The sequence below is a fragment of the Lactuca virosa genome, chromosome 3 (assembly GCF_052849685.1).
Source record: "Lactuca virosa cultivar CGN04683 chromosome 3, Lactuca_virosa_CGN04683_v6, whole genome shotgun sequence".
Taxonomy (NCBI): domain Eukaryota; kingdom Viridiplantae; phylum Streptophyta; class Magnoliopsida; order Asterales; family Asteraceae; genus Lactuca; species Lactuca virosa.
Genome location: NC_136428.1, coordinates 326,279,717 through 326,293,193, shown reverse-complemented (window position 1 = coordinate 326,293,193; position 13,477 = coordinate 326,279,717). Strand labels below are relative to the sequence as shown.

At 38.6% G+C, this 13,477-nt stretch overlaps 1 pseudogene across 1 annotated transcript; it reads left to right on the top strand.

Moving 5' to 3' along the window:
- Positions 1 to 10,071: 10,071 nt before the first annotated feature.
- Positions 10,072 to 12,658, top strand: LOC145164748 (COP9 signalosome complex subunit 6a-like; annotated as a pseudogene). Its single transcript, XR_013739869.1, has 7 exons — positions 10,072 to 10,380; positions 10,552 to 10,640; positions 11,032 to 11,125; positions 11,246 to 11,307; positions 11,373 to 11,573; positions 11,658 to 12,266; positions 12,451 to 12,658. The product of XR_013739869.1 is annotated as a COP9 signalosome complex subunit 6a-like (transcript).
- Positions 12,659 to 13,477: the final 819 nt, after the last annotated feature.

Genomic DNA, 13,477 nt, shown 5'->3' with positions numbered 1-13,477 from the left:
TATGATGAGACCTTATCACCAGTAGCTAAGATTAAATCTATTAGGATAATGCTCGCTATAGCTGCATTTCATGACTATGAAATTTGGAAGATGGATGTCAAAACTCCTTTGCTTAATGAGTAGTTGGCTGAGGATGTTTACATGAGTCAGCCAGAGGTTTTTATGGATGCAAAGTATCCGATAGAGTGTATAAGCTTGAGAAATCAATCTATGGATTGAAACAAGTTTCTCGCAGATGGAATCTTTGTTTTGACGAGAAGGTCAAAAAGTTTGGCTTCTCCAGAAGTGAAGATGAATCTTGTGTATATGTCAAAGCTAGTGGGAATATAGTAACCTTCTTGGTATTGTATGTTGATGAAATACTTATTATAGGAAACGACATTCCAACTTTGCAAGAGGTTAAGTCTTGGCTTGGAAAGTGTTTCGCTATGAAGGATCTGGGAGAGGCTGCTTATATTCTTGGGATAAGGATTTTTGTAGCATCCTGATGATGAGGTACTTCTAAATTTGACCCTATAATTGAATTATATTTCATTTTGGTCCCTAAGTGTAAGAAAGAGTGCAAAAGGGCCCATAGTGGCATTTTGGTAAAAGTTGGGACTGGAGGAGTACATTGTGCGTACGTGTGTATGCTAAGCATACTAAGGCGTGCCTTAGTACGTTGGGCGTAAACTTCGTATGCGGGGCTTACGTGGAAAGCATGCAAACCCTAATTATAGGTTTTTCGATCATATTTAAGCATCCTTATGGACTCATATCCTCTTCTTACCCAATCTCTTTCTGTGTTATTGACCCCCCAAGCAACCCTAAGAGCAAGAGAGTCACTTTTAAGCCTTTAAGAGAGGTTTGGTGTGGTTTTGAAGAAAGAAGGTGGTGAAAAGATCTTGGAGTTGAGTGCACTTTGGATTTGGGATTTCGACTTGGTTTGCAACATCTTAAAGGTATAAATATTGCAACCTTACCACTCCATCTTGTAGATCTAGGTTTTTGCTCTTTTAAGTCACTATTTGGTCCCAAAATGATGATTCATGAACATATCATGTTCTTAACCCATTAAGTTGTCCTTTCAGACCCTTGAAAGGGTCGTGAAACATAAAAATGGGTTCCAAATGGTTGGTTTTGCTCCACGCATCATTTAGAAGGTCTTAATTGATTAAGAAGTTGAGTTAAGCACTTAACGGACATGCAAAGTCACAAAGGTGGAAACTTTATGACTCTTGAGGGTAGTTTAGCCATGGATCTGAAAGATGGACGGGAGAGGTTAAGCTATTAAGCACTTATTGATATTTTGGGAGTACGCCCTGCGTATGAGGTCAACCACCCTGATGGTGGTCAACATTCGAGTACGCCCAGCGTACGTTTGGAGTATGCCCCACGTACTCACTCTGGGTTGACTCGGTTGAGTTGACTCGACTGGGTTGATGTCACAGCTAGCAAATTAGGGTTAAGATGTTGACCCTTGTACAAGATAATCTCCTTGTGTAATCTTGCAACACTTCATTTAACGCAATTCAAACTTCAATGCTATTAAGTTCATACTTTCATACATTGTCATTCAAGTCGAAACAATGACGTATAAGCCCAAAACTCAATCCAATAAGCCAAATTCAATCATTTTGGGCCTTAGCTCAAGAATTGTCGGTCCAAATCCCTTATTGGACCAAGACTTCCTTATTGGGCCCTATTGGGCCGTTAACTTCCCCTTTTAGTCTTATTGGGCCTAAAACTCCTCTAATGGGACGAAAACTTCTAGTTAGCCTTTATATGGGCCGAAAGCCCATACTTGTGTTGGATAAGGTGTCTAAGTCCATAACAATATTTGGTATGTACTCGACCCGACTTGGTATGGTCCATTTGGGTTGCTCGGCATCTCAACAACTGGATAGACAAAATGAGAATAAGGACACTTATGATTTGTTAATATATTCTAATATATTAATATGAAATCATATTATTTAATTAACATTGATCAAGAATTAATTTGGAATTAATTTTGTGATCAAAAGAGACTAATTAAATATATGAGGATTGATTATGTAAATCTTTTATTCTTATATAGTGGGCTTATGGTTCATGATTCACTAGATTGGGCTAGGACCCATTGGGTGCTCCATGGATACTCCATGGAGGTTAAAACCCATGGATCATGGGGGAAATGAAAAGCCATGAACATTAGGGTTTACATGGTGTAACCCTACACGTGACACACTATAAAAGGAACCTCATATGGAGCAAAATCGACCACTAAGACAAGAACTAGAGGGTTAGCCGATTTTGTGATCAAGTGTTCTTCTCTCAAGTTATTCCAAGAGTTGTGGTGTTGTGTGAAACATTTGGGGCATCACATTTGGGGTTCTAGGCTCACAAGGTCTTAAGGAATCCAAGCTACAAGAAAGGTATGTCATTCTACTAGTTTTTATATTACAAGTACCCCATGCCATGGTAGTTAGGATGTGAACCTTGGAAAAATCAAATTTGCATGAATATTAGAGAAAACATAGATCCAAGGTTTCTAGGGTTCCATGTACACCATAGGAGTGTTAGAATGCTCAAAACCCATTAGTGGTATCAGAGCGTAGGCTTGTTTTCTTTGTATTTGATGCAAACGACTTGAAAAAGTCGAAATTTGTGCTCACTGTGCAGTGAACTCGCCGAGTCAATGGGGGGACTCGACGAGTCCAAGTGAAAATGCATCCTACTCGTCGAGTAGGTTCTTGCACTCAACGAGTAGGAGCCCCTGTGTGCAGAATTTTGAGTTTTGCTGCTGGAAATGGACTAGGATCATTACCCTAAACTGTATTGGACTTATAAAACCTGTTTTTGATGGTGTACTGATTATGCTAATCCATTTACAATGGTTATCATCAAAATTTTAAGTTTTATATGTGTTTATATGATTCTTGAAATTGTTGATATGAATGTTCATGCTTATGAGTTTTAGTAAGATCATAGGAATTATTTGCAAATTGTTTGATGATATAATTCTTGATCTAAATGTTATTGATGATATCCATAATTTGTCCTCAAGTTATGAATTACCAAAAGTCACTTCTTTAAATTATCATTAAAGAACCATAGGTTACATAAAGTGAAGAGTCTTCATTTTTAATAAACCATTAAACTCATAAGTTATGAATATGAATGGTTTTGAATAGTTTCAAAACTTGCCCTCAAGTTTTGGAATTTGTAAAGTCACTTTAGAAAACTTTAATTCCAAACCCTAGAATTTTAAAAGTTAAAATTCAACCCTTATACTTTATAGTATTATAAGTTAATAATATATATATGTATAAGATCAAGTCAGTCTTACCGTTAGTAGGCCTCATTCACAAAGCCAGCCTATAAGGGGGTATAAGGTTGTTGCCTATAAAATGGCAGCTTAATGGGTGTCCACTCTCACCCACCGCTTCCTTGACTGGTGGAGGGTCGTTAGCCGAACGGGTAGGATATGGACTATAATTCTCATTAAAAGTAGAATGGAAACTATAAAGTAAATAAACCTTTTATAAATTCCCAATCTTAATTACTTTAGGAAAATGTGAAATTGGTGCTATCCCATGAAATTACACTTTGTACCTTACCAAGTTGTTGGTGGAGCGTGTGTGGGTAACCGGCACACTAACATGGACTAGTAAGAGTGGAAAAGGGTGACTTAATCTTTATCATAGATAGGTAGAGCGCGTGTGGGTAACCGATACATTGATTAGGTGATAAAGATTAAGGGTACCAAGTAAATTTGCATGGTTATTCACACCTTGTTTGTGATCCTCGGCATCCCAGTCACAAACTTGAGAGGGTACAATCGAGATTTAAACATGCCATTGAAAAGTTCAATGAATCTCAAAAGATCTAGGAGTTTCAATCCAATTAAAACCTAATATCTATTTCGTTTTTCATGGTGGAAATTGGTGAATCGTCATTCTCCTACCTTCAAATATTTTATAGCTTGGATTACGACATCCCTCTTCCAAGTTATAAAGTATTGTGTTGGGTCCTAGCCTTAATATTACGTTTGGGTGTCTTATTAAGGAGTTAATATCTAATCTAAACTTGTCTTTCTTCTTTTCAGATGTCTTCCAACAATGCTGCTTCTGGCTCAAACCGTACCGGCTCCTTCTCTCTCATGAACCTTTGTGGGAGAGTCATCTTTGATGGTTCAAACTTTAATGATTGGATCAGGAACATCAGGATGGTCACACGTTATGAGGACAAGGAATATGTCCTCGATAAGGAGCTGAAGGAAATTGATGAGTCTACTGCTACTCCAGAGGACATCGCTGACTTTAGGGAACATGAGAGAGATGCTACCATAGTGGCATGTATCATGTTGGCCACAATGAAAGCTGAACTCCAGAAGTCCTATGAGGACTTTTACCCTTTTGAGATGTACATGGACCTGATGGACCGCTACCATCAAAGTGCTCGTCAAGAGAGGTATGAAATCATCTCTTCCATGATAACAACCCGAATGAAGGATGGTGAACCCATCACGGACCACATGCAGAAAATGAAAAGGTTTGTGGACCGTTTGCTCAAGTTGAATGTGAACTTCCCCGACGAGTTGGCTATTGATATCATACTGCACTCCTTACCTACTTGTTATGATCAATTCCGAATGACATATCACATGAACAAGGAAGAGGTCACGCTTAGCAAACTTCAAGGGCTTTTGAAGACCAATGAGACTAGTCTTAAAGGAAAATCGGTTGTTATCACTCCTACTCCTACCGCCGCCCATGTTCTGGAAATGGGGCAAAGTAGAGGGAAGAAGAGGAAGACCCCTTCGAAGGGTACCAAGGGAAAGTCTATTGATGGCTCCTCTTCAAGTGGAACCAAATGTGGTTCTGGCACTCCTTCTTCCAACCCAAAAGAAGCTCAATGCTTCTATTGTCAGGAAAAGGGGCACTGGAAACGAAACTGCCCCAAGTACCTGCAAGATGTGAAGGATGGGAAGGTCAAGCCTACCCATGCAGGTATTTACACTATATTGTCTAATAACTCACCACATACTACTTCTTGGATTCTTGATACACGTTGTGGTATTCATATATGTTCTGATATGCAGGGCCTAAGAAGAAGTGAGGATGTGGAGCAAGGAAAGTTAAACTTGATCATGGGGAATAGGAAAGCTTCGCCTGTCACCAAGATTGGAGTTTATTCTTTATTTCTAAGTAGTGGGTTAGTGTTAGATTTGAATAAGTGTTGTTACTCGTCTGAAATGGCGAGAAATATTATTTCTTTCACGGTTTCTACGAACAAGGGTTTACTTTTTCATTTGATAACGAATGTGGTGGTATTAATGCTTTTTATAATAATGTTCTTTTATTTAAAGAATTACCTTGTGATGGTGTATATTAAACTGTGTTGGTTGTAGATCAACTTAGTAAATAATGTGTTGTATATCGATTATTCCACTAGTTTAGATAAAGCATCCTTGTGGCATTGTCGTCTTGGACATGTCAACAAGAAGCGCATAGGCCAACTCCAAAAGGCTGGAGTCTTGGAGTTATTTGACTTAGAGTCAGATGACAGTTGCGAGTCTTGTTTGCTTGGAAAAATGACAAAGCCACCCTTCACTGGTACTTGTGCTAGGGGTGAAGTTTTGTTGGATCTCATACATATAGATGTGTGTGGACCCTTCAGAACTGCCACAAGGGATGTAAACCACTTCTATGTGACTTTTACTGATGATTACAGTAGATATGGTTATGTATACTTAATCAAGCATAAGTCAGAAACCTTTGAAAAGTTCAAAGAGTTTAAACAGGAAATGGAGAATCAGCTGGGCAGGAACATTAAGATGCTCCGATCCGATCGAGGAGGAGAGTAAAGGAATGTGGAATTGTTTCACAATTGACACCTCCCAGAACACCACAGCTAAATGGTGTGGCTGAGAGGCGTAATCGAACCTTGTTAGACATGGTTCGTTCCATGATGAGTCGAACTTCGTTACCAATCTCATTCTGGGGGTGTGCCTTAGAGACTGCCACCCATATCCTTAATCTAGTCCCTACCAAGAAGGTTGCCAAAACACCTCACGAGATGTGGACTGGGAAAGTTCCCAATTTAGACCACATCAAGATTTGGGATTGCGAGGCTTTCGTGAGACGTGAGACTCAGGACAAGCTCGAACCTCGTAATAAGCGGTGTATTTTCATCGGCTACCCACAAAATTCTTTTGGTTACCTCTTCTACAGACCTAGTGAGAATATGGTCTTTGTGGCAAGAAGAGGGGTCTTGAGAGAGAGAGAGAGAGAGAGTTTATAAGCCAAGGAAAAAGTGGGAGTCAAATTGACCTTGAAGAACTTCAAGAGTCAAGAAGTGAAGGAACCTTCAAACCCTAGCAATCAACCTAAGGAGGAAACTCCTATTGATGAATTCGTACCTCTGAGGTGTTCCACAAGAGTTAGGAATCCGCCTGAGCATTACTATGGTTTTCATATTACTGCAGATGGTGATGAATTTATCAGTGATAGGACATTGGTAAATTTGGATGAGCCTAACAGCTTTAAGGAAGCCATGGCAGGCCCTGAATCTACCAAATGGAAAGAGGCCATGGACAGCGAGATTCAGTCCATGTATGACAATTAAGTTTGGAACTTGGTTTACAATGTACCGGGTCGTAAGACGGCCGGGTGCAAATGGATCTTCAAGAAGAAGACCGACATGGATGGGAATGTACACACTTATAAAGCGCGACTGGTTACGAAGGGCTTTACTCAAACTCCGAGAGTTGATTATGATGAGACCTTCTCACCAGTAGCGAAGATTAAGTCTATTAGGGTTTTGCTAGCCATAGCTGCATTTCATGATTATGAAATATGGAAAATGGATGTCAAAACCGCTTTCCTTAATGGAAAGTTGGCTGAGGATGTTTACACGAGTCAGCCAGAGGGTTTTGTTGATGCAAAGCACCCTAATAGAGTGTGTAAGCTTGAGAAATCCATCTATGGATTGAAACAAGCATCTCGCAGATGGAATCGTTGTTTCGATGAGAAAGTCAAAGAGTTTGGTTTTTCGAGGAGCGAAGATGAGTCTTGTGTATATGTTAAGGCTAGTGGGAGTATAGTTAGCTTTTTGGTATTGTATGTGGATGACATACTACTCATAGGAAATGACATCCCAAACTTGCAGGAAGCTAAGTCCTGGCTTCGGAAGTGTTTCTCTATGAAGGACCTTGGAGAAGCTGCCTATATCCCAGGGATAAGGATATTGAGAGACATGAATAAGAGACTAATTGGACTTAGTCAAAGTACCTACTTGGATAAGGTGCTGAAAAGGTTCAGCATGCAAGATTCCAAGAAAGGAGACTTACCAATCTAGAGCAATGCCAAACTGAGTATGACTTAGAGCCCGAGTATAGAGGCTGAGATAGCTGCGATGAGTCGAATACTGTATGCTTCCGCTGTAGGCGGGATCTTGTATGCTATGACTTGCACTCTCCCTGATGTGGCTTTTGCTTTGAGCATGGTCAGCAGATATCAAGGGAATCCGGGCAAGGCTCCTTGGACTGCGGTGAAGAATATTCTCAAGTACCTATGAAGGACTAGGGACTGGGTCCTTACCCTTGGTGGGAGTGATGACTTGAGAGTGGTGGGGTATAGTGATGCTGGCTTCCAGACTGATAGGGATAATTTCCGCTCTCAGACGGGCTGGGTCTTTACCCTAAATGGAGGAGCAATTACTTGGAAAAGTTCCAAGCGGGAAACAGTGGCTGATTCAACTTGCGAATCAGAGTACATAGCAGCAAGCGAGACAGCAAAGGAGGCTATATGGATAAAGAACTTCATTGGAGACCTTGGAGTTGTACCGGCTATTAAGGAGCATATGGAGATTTTCTATGATAACGAGGGTGCAGTTGCCTTAGCTAAGGAACCAAGGGATCACGGCAGATCGAGGCACATCGTCAGAAAATACCACTTCATTGACATCGGATAGAAGAAGGACTCCTTGTGGTAAAGAGGGTATCATCGAATGAGAACCCAACAGATCCCCTCACGAAGGGACTGTGTAGGGCTAAGCATTTGCAGCATGCGAGGTGCATCGGGCTGAAGGATGATATTAGTTTTATAGATTAGATAGTTTATCTAAAACTTGTAAAATGTAATTGACATTTGATGATTAAATAAAAGTTGTTGTTTATTTATAAGTAAGGTGCTGCTATCTTGTGTCAATTGTCTACTATTGTTTCAATTTTGCATGTTTTGACTTCCAGAATAATGACTTTATTTAAACTCTCCACAGTCAGTCATATGTTGGAAGTAGATATGAATCAAGACTGTCATGAATTGGGTTTGTAGATGTCTAAGATGTTAGACATAGCAAAAGTTGCTACAACATTCATGAATGCTCATAAGTTCTGAGTATTGGAATCAACCCTCGCTCACTTGTATCACTTCATGGAATTTATCTCGAGTGATCGTGAGACGATAATATCATATAAGTCTTCAAACCTAGAGATATGAGCTGGTTGTGCATTGATTGTACGAAAACCCATTGGTGACTCGATGTTATAAAACGTGCTTTTGTGTATGATTCAGCAAGTAGTTAGTACAAGCATATGAGTCGAAGTTTATATGTTCCTTTTAGTCCTTGTAGGACTAAAAGCGATATCTGGGCCCCTCGATGATTTTGTTTTGACCTATGTACCGGGCCCGGTCAGAACCAAATTGATGTGTTAAGAGTAGTTATATGTCAAACAAATCGGAAATCGAGAAACAAACTGCTGGACAATAAGTATGACATTGTTCCATGTATCTGTCCGGCTGATATCTAGAACAGAGGATTATATGATCACTTATCTTAAATGGTGCATCGTCATCTCAGTTCCACGAGACTTTGAAAGAGCTACGATTGCTGGTTGGTTCCTGAAGTCATACTTGCAACTATAGTTATTAGACTTATCCAAGTAGGAGACTGTTGGATAAGGTATCTAAGTCCATAATTATATTTGGTATGTACTTGACCCGGCTTGGCATGGTCCGTTTGGGTTGCTAGGCATCTCAACAATTGGATAGACAAAATGAGAATAAGGACACTTATGATTTGTTAATATATTCTAATATATTAATATGAAATCATACTATTTAATTAGCATTGATCAAGAATTAATTTGGAATTAAATTTGTGATCAAAAGAGACTAATTAAATATATGAGGATTGATTATGTAAATCTTTCATTCTTATATAGTGGGCTTATGGTTCATGATTCACTAGATTGGGCTAGGACCCATTGGGTGCTCTATGGATACTCCATGGAGGTTAAAACCCATGGATCATGGGGTAAATGAAAAGCCATGCATATTAGGGTTTACATGGTGTAACCCTACATGTGGCACACTATAACAGGAACCTAATATGGAGCAAAATCCGCCACTAAGACAAGAACTAGAGGGCCAGCCGATTTTGTGATCAAGTGTTCTTCTCTCAAGTTATTCCAATAGTTGTGGTGTTGTGTGAAACATTTGAGGCATCACATTTGGGGTGCTAGGCTCACAAGGTCTTAAGGAATCCAAGCTACAAGAAAGGTATGTCATCCCTACTAGTTTTTATATTACAAGTACCCTATGCCATGCTAGTTAGGATGTGAACCTTGGAAAAATCAAATTTGCATGAATATTAGAGAAAACATAGATCCAAGGTTTCTAGGGTTGCATGTACACCATAGGAGTGTTAGAATGCTCAAAACCCCATCAAATTGGGCCTTAGTTGGGTCGAGAATCCTCATTTTTGGGCTCTTTGAACCAAAAATCCCTATTAAGCATCAATGGGCCAAAAATCTTCATTGGGCCAAGCCAAATCAAAGCCCATGAAAATTTTTGGGCCAACCATGGGCCTAGACCCCTCTTGGGCCGGTTAGGGTTTGGGTTATTCAAAAAAAAAAAAAGATAAGGGACTAAGGGGATATTAGACTTGCCACCACATCTTTAACCAACATATCTCCAAGCCCTTTAACCCCCATGCATCTATACACTTCCCATCTTCAACAGTGGGAATACCTAGGTCGATTCTTCAGGGTTCAACAACAGATTTGTAAACATCAAACGTATACGATTCTGGATCTCGGCATGATTATGGCGCTTTGGATCCCGCAACGTGAACATCATTTGTGAGAAAAGTTCATACAAAACTCAAGAATTTCTATGGTTTCGATTATTGAGTGAGGTACAGGGAGGTGTAATCGTTTTGGACTCTTTACTAATTGAGTTGAAATTGAACCATAAAAACTCAATCCACACTTCGAACTTCTCTGATTCTCTCTTCTTCTGCTCCCCAATCTCCGATTCCACTCAGATCGAGATCTTCAACAGATTTGAACTTCTCTATGATCCATCCAACCATTCCCTCGACTGTTCCTTCCTAGAGAAAAACAGGAACTCTGTGAGTTTGCACCTTTATCTTTCTACGCATATTTACACACTTACACAACAATCGATTTCTAGGGTTTCTCTGACACTTTAATTTATGTTAGGGTTTTTTGATCTTCATAAGGCAGTACATGTTAATGGTTTCTTTTACATTAATCAACATCTGGTTTTGTTTTTGGAACAGATAAGAAAGTATTTCCCAACTTCTACATCCTTGGATGGTATTCAACAGGCGCCGATGCAGAAGAATCAGATATGCACATACACAAAGCTGTGAGCACTGTTATTTTAATCTAACTTCAAAATGTGTGAAACAGTATTACATTTGATACATTTATATATGCTTAAAGGTTTAATTATCAAATTGTTCAATGATCTTTCCTTATGAGGAGGATGTTTAGCAAAACACTCTGGGAGTGAATTCGTTAGTAAAAAGCTAATCTATTCAGTAGTTCTTTTTCCCTATTTTGCATACAAAACTAAATAACTTTTTGTAATTTCTTTCTCTTAAAGTTGATTTTACACAGTATTAGTTATTATCCGAGTTGCAGATTGTATTCTGTTACACAAATTGGTTGATAGTATCTTTGGTTTGTGAAATTGGCTTATGGTTTTGTTCAATAAACTGTTCTTTAACATGATAATGATGATTATCTTGTTACAGTTGATGGATATCAACGAAAGCCCTGTGTATGTTCTTTTGAACCCTTTGATCAATCATGCACAAAAGGATCTTCTAGTAAATATCTATGAAAGTGGTATGCAACCTAACATTAATGCTTTATAATCTTCTTCTTTTGTGTAATTATTGATGAAATAATAATCATTGATACCTAATTTTTGTTTTATATGAATAATCATAATCACTACTCCTGAAGAGTTGCATGTGATTGATGGGATTTCACAACTTATTTTTGTACGCTCCAGCTACACTATAGAGGTAAATGCTTGTTTTATTGTTTTAACTATTTACGATTATACCCCTAACATTTATTATTGCTTCAGACAGTAGAAACTGAAAGGATATATGTTGACCATGTTGCTCACCTCAAACCATCTGACCTCGTTGAACTCCAACCTCCACTACTGTACGGTCTATACAATGTTAAGAACATTGAAGGAGGCAACCTCCGCCAGCCATCCCTCAGGTCTCAACAAGTTCCAAGGTTTGGTTTAGCTATCTTTCTGATCCCACTTCCCACGCAGGTAATTTCAGTTTGTCACTTTCTTTCTTCTCTTTTAGGCTGCCGGGTATGGGAAAATTCTTACGCTTCGAATCCTACGTGTCAGCAAACCTCTACACATGAACACCGCCCCCAAAGGGCTTAGTTGTCTTGTGGCGTGATGCTCTTCACAGATGATTACAGAGGCTTTGATTGGTGGTCATTAGTTTTCACCATCACCTCCTTGTTCATTCCTAAAATAAAGACCTTAGAACAGTATTATTCTCTTCTCTTATCTCCACTTTGTTCTCGTTTCTTGTTTGAATTTCTTTAACCTTTGATGGTGTTTCAGATTTTGATTTTTAACATGAAAATTGGATGACGTTCTTCTTGGATTTGACACTCTCAAACCCTATCTGGTGAGTTAATGACAATTCACTTCCCCAAAAATTGATGATGTTCTTCTTGGATTTGTTGGTCCTGTTTGAATTTGTCTTCAGTATTTGTTAGGATTCAGATAAATAGTCCTAGTTACCAAAGGAGTGGTAGAAGTAGTCCTACATTCTTGGTATTGGTCAAGCACTGAAATCCTAGTATTTGTACCCTTGAAAGATCCCTTCATTCTCTTTGAGATGAAGCATTTTTTGACAGATCCGGGGGAGAGTAGCTTTAGCCACCGATTTAATTTTTTAAATGTTAATCGTTACTGAAAGGAAACTGGTGGTCAGCAGTCCATGTAAGTTTCTTGATTTGTAACATCTTGTATTCAAGAAATAGCAATGTACTTTCCATAAAAAAATTATAAATTATATTCTTTGAAAAATTTGCTAGATTGGTAGGTTTAAAAGTAAAATGTCCTAATAAGAATTAATTTTAAAAGTAGAATGAAAATGACAAGTGATTTTGTGTTGTGTTTACAGGGTTGTTGAACGTGAATAACTCTAGAGTTAGAAGAGGAAAAGAAAGCTCAAGCTGGAAGAGATAAGATGTTGCAAATGCAAGTGTTGCATTCTTCATTTCAATTGTTAGTTTGAAACACAGAGTAGATTAGATGAATGCAAATTTATATATTGTGAGAAATAGAATTGTATGACATTAAATTTTATGCAATGGATTGTATTTTTTGTATATGGAATTTTATTTCTATTATGAGACATTAAATGCAAATTTAATTTAAAAATTAATAAATATATAAATATATTTTTTTAAACATTTAAAGTTACGATACGCAAAAATGTGTGTCATCGTCATTTAGGACATGGCCTTTCTTGACAGGGTTTTAATGATACGCATTGCGTGTCATAAATGCTCGTCGTAAATGCGCGTCGTCTATAGACGACGCGCAAAAGTGTGTCGTCTCTCGTTTTGATAGGGCCTTCCTTGACACGCATTTGCGTGTCGTCTAAGCGTTTTACGACACGCATTGCGCGTCGTAAAAGGCTGTTTTTGTAGTAGTACCAACTTCATTTTCAACACAAGCTACTTTCTCAAACACTCAAGAGTTCTCTAATTTACTTTCTAAAAAAATTCGTGGGTGTGTGTGTGTTCTTCAAGGATCATAAACTTGGTAAGTCCATATTTAACTCAAGTGTTTTTTTTTCATGTTTATGCTTAGAACATTCAATTTACACACTTTGTTGTGTGTTAAACTCTTTAGAACATCCACATTTTCGAGAATCTCTCCAAGACACAAGCTAGGCTCGAAAGTTTCTTCTTCATCTCCTTCTACATTTCGAAAATCCCCAAGGTGAGCTTCATACCTCACTATTTTTCATGTTTTTCATACTCTTTGGGGGGGGGGGGGGGGGGGGGGGGGAATACAAGTCAAATCTCGTTTAACCAATGGATACGTGCATGTAACGGTGTGTAATGTGTTCAACCTTAGGGTACTTGCATGAACATAGAGTTTATCTTATACAACTTCATTAAAATCATGAGAAATATGTT